The sequence below is a fragment of the Polychytrium aggregatum genome (genome assembly GCF_025602895.1).
Source record: "Polychytrium aggregatum strain JEL109 chromosome Unknown BJ171scaffold_63, whole genome shotgun sequence".
Lineage (NCBI taxonomy): Eukaryota > Fungi > Chytridiomycota > Chytridiomycetes > Polychytriales > Polychytrium > Polychytrium aggregatum.
Genome location: NW_026516265.1, coordinates 204582 through 213748, shown reverse-complemented (window position 1 = coordinate 213748; position 9167 = coordinate 204582).

The window sequence follows — 9167 nt, the reverse complement described above, 5'->3', positions numbered from 1 at the left end:
ATCCGAAGTAGGGGGGGGGCATCCGCGACAGGGCTGAGGGTGGGGAGCCTTGGAAGGAAAGCCGGCCCGGGATGGAAGGACAAGTCAAGAAATCAGCAATCGACAGCATCCATCATCGTTTTCAAGAACGCAAAGGAAGCACCAAAAACACCCACACCCACGCCTACACCCACACCCACACCCACAAGCACGACATCCATACAAGACAGCAGAGCAGGTCGGAACAACAAAAAGCAGGCCCCAAAGAGCCGGATACAAGACGGGAGAAGTGAAACGGGATGGAGACGGAAAAAGAAGGAGTGGCAGTCCGGAGGCACTCGTAAGGCTGCGTACTTGCGGCTGATCAGCATCGTGCATTATTGGCTCGAGATACAGGTAGATGGTGGCTATTCAGCAAGTTCAGCCAATGTGGCGGGGGGCAGGCGAGCAGATGCGCTTGTGAAAAGAAGCAGATCCATTGACGGCTCCGGTGGCGCCAAACACGCAGGATTCATCGATGGAGGCTCCGAGGCTGACAGAGTCGTTACTGATTGACCCAGCACACCCCGTCGGCCACAATGGCCAGGATGTCGAGGGGGTTGATCTTGCCGACGGAAACGGCGTTCCCGCTGCTGTTGGCCGAGTTTGCTTTCTGAATCGTATCGTCTGCCAAGGGGCTGGACATGGCGCTCGCTGCCGAGCTGGCGCCGTGCAAATGGCCACCATGACTGCCGACACTGGCGCTCTGCGGGCCACGAAAGTTGCGGACATCGCGGACATCGGTTGCGTACTGATAGGCTTGCAGATACTGCGGATGGATCGCCGACGCCGCCGAGGACGGGAAGGGCAGCGAGGCGCCATCCTGGTGCTCTCGGCCGAGTTGGTGGTGCAGGAATCCAGGGTTATCCTGCAGAATGCGGTGGGATAATAGGAGCGAGTCGCTGGTCTCTGTGTGCTGGCTCCGGGGAGCGGAATGGGCGTCAGATGCATGTGGGGAGGTGAAATGCACATCAGGATCAGACTCGGGTGTCGCGCGGGTGGAGCTCGGGGCCTTTGGTTTGTAGGGGCCGCGAGGGACACCTGGATAGGTTTCGCGTAGATTGAGTTGGAGGGAAGAGAGAGGAAGGCGCGCAGGAGTGCAAGCCGAGTAGGGTCGTGGATCGAGGGCCGTTGTCCATGTTGAGCAGAGCGGTGACCACGTTGGTCCATAATAGATCCGCCATGATTGAGGCCGTGGGATCAGAGGCGAGGAACAGAAGGGAAGAGTTGCGCCAGGACATTGAGTACACGCGAGGTGAGATATACGACCCGAGCTTTGCCGACTCAGCGACAACCACGGGAATGCGGCAGGCAGAGTGGAGCACCGTGTTCAGCCCAGCCCAGCCCAGCCCAGCCCAGCCCAGCCCAGCCCAGCCCAGCCCAGGGTGCAGATCTGCTGGCAGAGTCGCAACGGCGTCGGTGGTTGGATGAGGACGTACCCTTTTTGCGAACCTTGCGTTCCGAATCCACACAGGTCGCATCGTATCCCAGCTTGACACACCGCGAGCACGGTCGCTGGTCATCGCACTTTTTGCATGCTTTTTTGCAGTGCACTGGAGCGAGGCCGGCGATCGCGGTGTTGGGAACAGAGATGTGCAAGAACAGGTCAGCTCAGATAACAGCTTTGGAGGAGCCACTGTCCACGGATCGAGCCAGGAAGGCAGCGCTTGTCGATACAACGGTATCGGCCCATTGCCTACGGCTGATCTGGACGACGGTGACATTGCTGCCGCACCGATACACACCACAAGCGTGCTTGACTTGCTCGCGCTTGATGACCAAACCGGTTTCTGGATCGATGCGTGCCCGGTGCTTTCGCGACGAATTTGGAGTGGTTGGGTACGAGGGAGGGGTAGTAGGCGTCGAGCCGGACGACTCCGAGGCAGGCGATTTGATCGATCCAGCAGCCGGAAGCGGCGACGAAAAGGGCTGTGAGGCCACGAAGCCACCGGCGGCAACTTGGGAAGCAAAGGTGCTGGACTCGGCAAGGTTGGCAAGCTGGATGCGGGCGGCGGCGATGATGGCAGGATCGATGGGGACACCGGACTGAAAAGCCGTAACGGCCTCGGCAGCACGCATGATGGAGTCAGCGCCAAAGAAGGGCAGTGACAGCGCCGCGGCGGGTTGTTGCTGTAGCTGCTGTTGCGGTAGTGCCGGCTGCTGCTGCTGCTGTTGCTGTTGCTCATGCAGTGGCTCTTGGGCAGTTGGGGAGGGTGCCGACGGGGGAGCGTCCGAAACAGAAGCGGTGGCGGCCGAGACATCCACCATCGAGGCTGGCGGAGGCGATGGAGGGAGCGGATCTGGAGCAGGAGCCGAAGGGGTAGGCGGCAAGAGGTCATCCAAGGAGTTTGAGGTCTGCATTTCAGTCTTGACGATGGTCGGAGAGGCAGGGTGCTGGATGGAAGGCATACTCGGACGCGAGCGGTGATGGGCGTTCTGGGAGGGCGACGAGGCGGCGAAAATGGACGAAGCAACAAGGCAGAGGGACGATTGGTGTTAGCGACGGCGCATGGGAGTATGGACAGGCCAGCGGGTTGCTTGGGGAGGGGGCGAGTATATGCTTGGGCGGATGGGGACGGGGGTGGGTGGGTGTGGTGGGTCGGCGTGTCTGGGGAAGGTGAGAGCGGGTTATGGGAACTCCGATCGAAAGTCAGAAGTGTGTCGGGCGGCTGAGGTCGCTGGTGCGAATTTGATTCTCCGATGGCAGAGACCCAAGGCCCCGCCGACACCGAGGGCACTGCCGCGAGCAGACCCAGCAGGATGCCGGGGAGTAATCCGGTGCAGGACAGAGGGGCCGCGGGCATCCACTTCTCGGCAGCAGAACATGCCAGAAGATAGATTGGGAGTGGAGTGGAGGCCAAGCCAATGTCTGTCTCGGATAGCTCTCCAGACAAGCGTCGGAGCCACCCGGACAGAGCCCGAGGGCGAGTGGGCAGAGCCAAGGGACGGGGCAGCTCGCCGGGTACTCAACGACAGCACGGCACGAGCAGCAAGGAGCCCAGGATGCGGGAATAGTACTGGGCGATCACTGGTGTGCGAATAGAAGGTGGATTGGTGGTGTCTGATCAAAGACCAGGAGAGGCCGGGCATGGCGATGGCGCTGGTTACCTGAATTCAGAGGACGACGAGATCGGACGACGAGGCGGTCACGGTAGGCGAGGACAGCAGTCAGCACGGCAGTCGGCACAGCAGGCAGGCAGGCGAGGGAGAGTACCGGTGCGGGATGCAGAGGTCGCAGATGAACAACAGGGAGGCCGCCTGGGCAAGCGCTGGGTTGGCTCGATGCCCATCTGGCCGGCAGGCTCTGCAAAAAAAAGCGCTGCAAAAAAAGAGCGAAACAGCGTGCGGGGCGGGTGCCGTGTGTGTGTGCGCGCGCGCATCGGCGCCGTTGTTCTGTGTGCTGCCCCAGCTGGCAGCGCGGGGGGGGTGCCGGCTGCAGTGTCGATGTGGAAGGCGAGTGGCCAGACATCGAGGGGTTGCCAAGTGGAGACGGCCCTGTCGAGTGCATGTCGAGTGCATGTCGAGGGCAGCATCCACCCTCTTCGATGCGATATGTGTCCTGCCCACGGCATCGGCGACCCGCATCGCTCCAATGCCCGTCTGTCTGTTGGCACTTTCTCAGGTCGGAGAAAGGCGGTCGGACCTTGCGTGGCGGCGGCGGGTCGCGGCGCTGACGTAAGCGCCGTGTCGCCTGGTGTCACACCGCGCCGGCGCCGTCACACCCTGCTGGTGTCGGATCGAGCCGCGGGCGACGCCGGCTCGAGCCGGGCGCTTCATTTCCGCCTGATTGCCCTTTCATTTTTGATTTTTCTTGGATTTTCTTGGATTTTCTTGGGGTTTCCCTGAGGTTTCGCTGTGGTTTCGCTGTGGTTTCGCTGTGGCTTCCTCGGATCCTCGTTGGCTGTTCCTGGGGTCTATCGATACGCCGGCCCTGTTGTTTGCATCTCGTTTGCCCGGCTGAAGCTCTCGACTGAGGACTCGATCGTACCGAATCCGACTTGATCGCTCTGATATCCGTCCCGATCGCATCCGGTCGTCAACTGCACAACACTGCAACGAAATCGCGGTCTGCCCCAACGCATCCATCATGAAAGATACTCAAAAACGCACCCGTTCGGCCGAGGCCGCCGATCAGCCTGCCAAGAAGCAGAAGCACCTGGATGCCAGCTCAAAGCCTACCAACACCAATGCCAAATCAGCCGACGCCAAAAAGTACAAAAAGATCGTCAAGGGCCCGCAGCAAGAATCGCACTCAAGCGCAGCTGTCAGGAAACGGATCCGCGACACCGAGCGGCTGCTCAAACGGGTGGGTTGTCGCCGCTATCAAGCCAGATCACGGACCTCGCCTCTGTCGAGCCAGATTACGGACCTCGCCTCTGTCGAGCCAGATCAGGGACCTCGCCTCTGTCGAGCCAGATCAGGGACCTCGCCGACCCTGCTATCAATCTCCGCCAGATGGCTATGGATGCACCGGACTGGTGAGCTCCGGCAGCCGTCGTGCTGAGTACTGACATGGAAGCCATCGTCTGTCCCCCGTGCATCTAGCCCAATCTCGCAGCAGACGTTCGGGTCGAACTCGAACGACGCCTCCAATCGCTCAAATTCGAGGTCAGCGAGAACACCCAGGAGCAGAAGGAGAAGACCCTGTACGAGAAGTACAAGTACCTTCGATTCGTGGGTGAGTGCGCGCTCGGGTCGATTGAAACACTCCCGGTGGCATCACCATGTTTCTTTCCTTTGATCAGGGCCAGCGACAACAGTGTCTGCTCCAGGCGCTGTGTCGTCCTGAGCCACTCGACTTAAACTCGTGTTTCACTGCAACACCACCCCCTCGACACCATGCTGCTGTCGCCACAACCCATCTATTCAACAGAACAGAAAAAGGTCTCTCGGAAGCTCCGCCAGGCCGAGAAGCTTGTCGCCGATAGCACCGAGCCGGACGAGGCACTACTACGCCAGCTGCACTACTACAAGGTGCTGATGAACTACATCCAGCATTATCCGCGGGACATGAAATACATTGCTCTCTTTCCAAAGAACGAGCCCGATGAGTCAACCGATCCCTCTGAACTGGACGCCGAGACTGCAGGCTTTGATGTCGAGGCGGATACCAACAAGGAGCGACGAGCAATCAAGATGAAGATATCCGAGCTTGTTACCGATGGCTTGATCCATGACGGACTGGTCCTGCGGCAAGCCGATGTGTTCGGATCGTCTGCAAAGGCCCCCGGAACCGGCCCCGATGAGGGGCAGCTGCCAGCCAAAACGAAAACCAAGAAGGCGGCCGTCCCTCCTCCAGTCCTGAAGAGCAAACCAGCAACTTCCCCCGCCCCAGTTGACAATGCGACAGACTCGAAAAAGAGCCGAAAGACCAAGAAGGCCTCCAAGTCCGCATCGACAGATAAAGCCGAGCAAGTCACGGCCACTCCGGTCGAAGAAAATGAGAGCGACCAGCCGGCACTCGAAGGTACGTTGCTCCATCTCCCACTTGCGCTCATAGCCTGGGTGGTGCTCGCTCCCGCACATCCGCTGACGCAGCTTGCAGCAGCTTCCGTCGCCTGGCAGTCATTTATCCATGGATGTTGGTGTGCTTGCCACAGCATGCCACTCCCTGACTTACCCTGGCTGCTTTTCTGTTTATTTGCATCCCATCGCCAACTGCCGTGACCAGATACCGACGACTTTTTCTTGGGCGGCGATGGCGGCGATGGCGGCGAAGGAGATGCGCCGTTGGTTATCCCGGATGTTGAGGACCACGAGATCCTCGGTCTCCGTGAGAACGAGGACCATCGGTACGGCAAGCAGAGCTCCCTGCTCGACCGGAAAAAGAAGAAGCACGGCCCTGACGGGCAGGACTGGCAGAGCGACCGCACCCGCGGCAGAACCTCGGGCCGGGGCGGGAAGAAGCAGCGGCGATAGACACAGCCCTGTTGTGCTCTAGATCACGAATATACATGGTTATGTCGCCATATGTAGAGTGGTGGGGCTGCTCAGCGTAGAAAAGGGATGCCAGGCGACGGCGACGGGGGCTGGAGACTCATCGTCTGCCCTGCGTCCAAGGGACGGGCAGTCCCTACGAATGGCGGATGTGCGAATATCCGATCCGTCATCTACAGTAGGTCCAGAAAGAAACGGGACAGTTCCTTTCTGGCTTCAGATATCTGAACCCCGCTGACTGACTTGTAGGCCCAGCGGGCAGGCCGTGAGATTGTTTCCCGTCCTGGTTGGCAATCGAGTGGTTTTGGTTGGTTTGGGAAGCATGGTCTTGAATACACCCGGTCGATCTCCTGTGGCGATGATCGACCGGCATACCGAGATCATGTTCCTTGAGGCATTGATGTCTCGATCCCACAGTGTATGGCAGCTTGCACAGCTCCGGACAAAGTGTGGTTTCTCGATATCAAGATACTCGGGTGACTCAAGTCGCTTGAATTCCCGACAATGTGAGCACACCTGGGACGTGTTGAACTCGTTCACCGAGCACACATGGATCTTGGAGACGGATCGGTCTGGTGGTCGTCTCTGGTGGTGGTGGAACTGCTCAAAGTACTTGGCGAACCTGAGTCTCCGTGGGCTGGATGCATATCCCTTCCCCTGTTTCCAGGATGCATTCCCAAAGGCAATCACCACCTCGGTCTCCTTTGGTGCCTGGTCGATGACTTGCTTGCACATCTCGTGGACGGTGCGCTGTCGCTTGCTGTAGAGATCGAGTCGCTTGAACCGCCGTCGCCGGGTCAGGCTGAAGTACAGCTGTTTCTCCAGCATGTCTCCATCGAACACATGGCGAATATATTGCAGGAAGGGAGCCAACCCGGGGATCTTGGGACTTGGTGTGGTGCTCATCCAGCACGTCTTGAGCTGGAAGCGATTCCCACAATGGCGTCCTTGATTCAAATCACAGAATGGTCATGGCCAGCGCGCGATTGTATTGGGTAGCAAAATAGTTGATCAATCGTCAAAATCACGGGTGTCCCGTTTTTCATAGGATAGACTCTATCCTTTTTGGGCGTTGTGCGACGCGGTTTTCTGCTGCACCCACATCGGTCGCTCATTCTCCGCTGGCCCGTTGGCCATCCTTCCGATCCTGATCGCCAACCCCCATTCAGCTTCGCCCACCGCAGCCGCAGCATGACCGTTGCCAAAGTACCCGTATTCCAGTCGAGCCCTGCGGCACTCCATGATGTTCTGTTGCAAGGTGCCTCATCCGAATCCTGCTCTTCAGCGACGACGCATCTGGCCGAGTCGCTCGCACTCTCCTGGTCCCTAAGCTGCTGGCTTCAGCATCCGTAGCCGTGCGCCTGACCAAAACCCCTCGGTTCACAGACGCCAACGGCTCTCTTGCCGAGTTCAAGCAGATCATCGATCGTCGGCTCGAATCACCCGATGTGCTCAGTCAGGTGAGCAGCGAGTTTCGAAAACCTCATCCCTCTGACCGCTTGGCGATCGCTACCAAGCGTTCCTGCTGACCAGCTGCCCAACAGATCGCTGTGCTCAGCTCGGCCTCGGTCTCCGAGCTGCCAAGCTATTCGTTTGTGCGCTTCCGAGCCATGATCCAGGACAATGGCCTCTCCCCGCAAATGTTCTTGAAGTCTGTGCGTTTGCAGAGCACCAACGACGGCTCCGAGCGAGTTGTCCCAAACTACTTTATTGACGACGTCCAGGTGCCCGAGGTACGTCCGCTGGTTCGCTACACGGAACTGGCGCTTTGATTGCCAGTGCATCCTCGCTGACTCCGTGCGAGCCCAGATTTGCCATCCGTAGCCTGTCAGGGTTGGTGTTGATTGTCTCCGACTCATCAATGGCTTGCCACCGACAGGGCTTCACGGTCGTCCAGCCAAGCTTCAGTCACTCGGAACTCGACACCAAGCAATGTTACTTTTGCGTCAACGTCCCTGCCGAGAGCTCCTGGCTGGCGCCGCCTGGCACAACCACGCCGCCGCCCGCGGCCTCCGCTTCTGAGCGAATGCCCATTTCAGATAGCCACTCCATTGCCGTGGTGGTCAAGGTACCGAGCCTGCGTCTGGACGCACTCGGCATCCCAGAGAGTCGCTGTTCCAGATCCCGTGGATCTGCTCACACACAACTCCTTTGCTGGCTCCCTTTCAGGTCCCTGGTGAGGATCCTCAGTTCAAACTGAATGAGACGGTCGACTTTTATGGGATACTCGAGCACCCGGCGACAGCCTGCTCCGACAGCGACAAGTGAGTGTGTTTGTCTGGGTGGTCGCATCCAACCGCTGTACCATCTGACGCGGCAGCAGCGCTGGAGACTGAGTAGCGCCGATGACACTCATCACTCTTCTGCTTGTCCACACCAGCTGCTGCGAGGACGATTTTGACGATTTTGACTATCAGGGCAAGCTCCTCAAGCAGCATCCATGTTTGACGGTCGTCACATACAAGCGTAATATCTCGGTTCTCGACTCGATTCGAGGTGAGCCAGACAGCGACTTGGCGATTCCTCACAAAGAGGACGACAGGACCCCCAATGCTCCTCCAGCGAAGCAGCTCACACTCGTGTTGTCTGATACCAGAACAAGCCGAAGATGTCGATGCCGAGGCAACTTGCAGCAGAATCCGGGCGTACCTGACCGATGTTCTGCAGGGCGACGAACTCGCTGCCGACTATCTCCTGCTTCACACGCTCTCCAAAATGTAAGCTGTGGAGCCATGGATGAATATGCCATCGCGAGTGCCCGGGCCTCGTTCATGTGCTTTACGATCGATGCGAGGTCACGATCAAGCCCAACTAACGTCATCGTTGGTTGCTCCAGCCGCAACCGCTCGCAGGATAACCTCGGCTATTTCCCCATCAACCTCACCAACGTCTCTCCCTCATCGCTTGGAGAGGAGTTTGCCAGCACGCTCACTGCTGCCCTGGGGGCACTACTGCCAAAGCACCACTATCTCCCTTTGACTCTGGACAAGCTCGAAAAGGGACGAGTGGTACCCCGGCTCGAGAACGACCGAGGCCTTCTCTCGGGCGAGCTGCAACTCACCGATGGAACGCTCCTGATCGTGGACGAGACCCGCATGAACGAAGGTACCCTCAAGGAACGGGGCCTTCTCAACCTGAAGGCTATTCACGGCCTCATCCACAACGCCGCGCTGTTTTACGAGTCAGAATACACTGAGCTGGAACAGCACGCC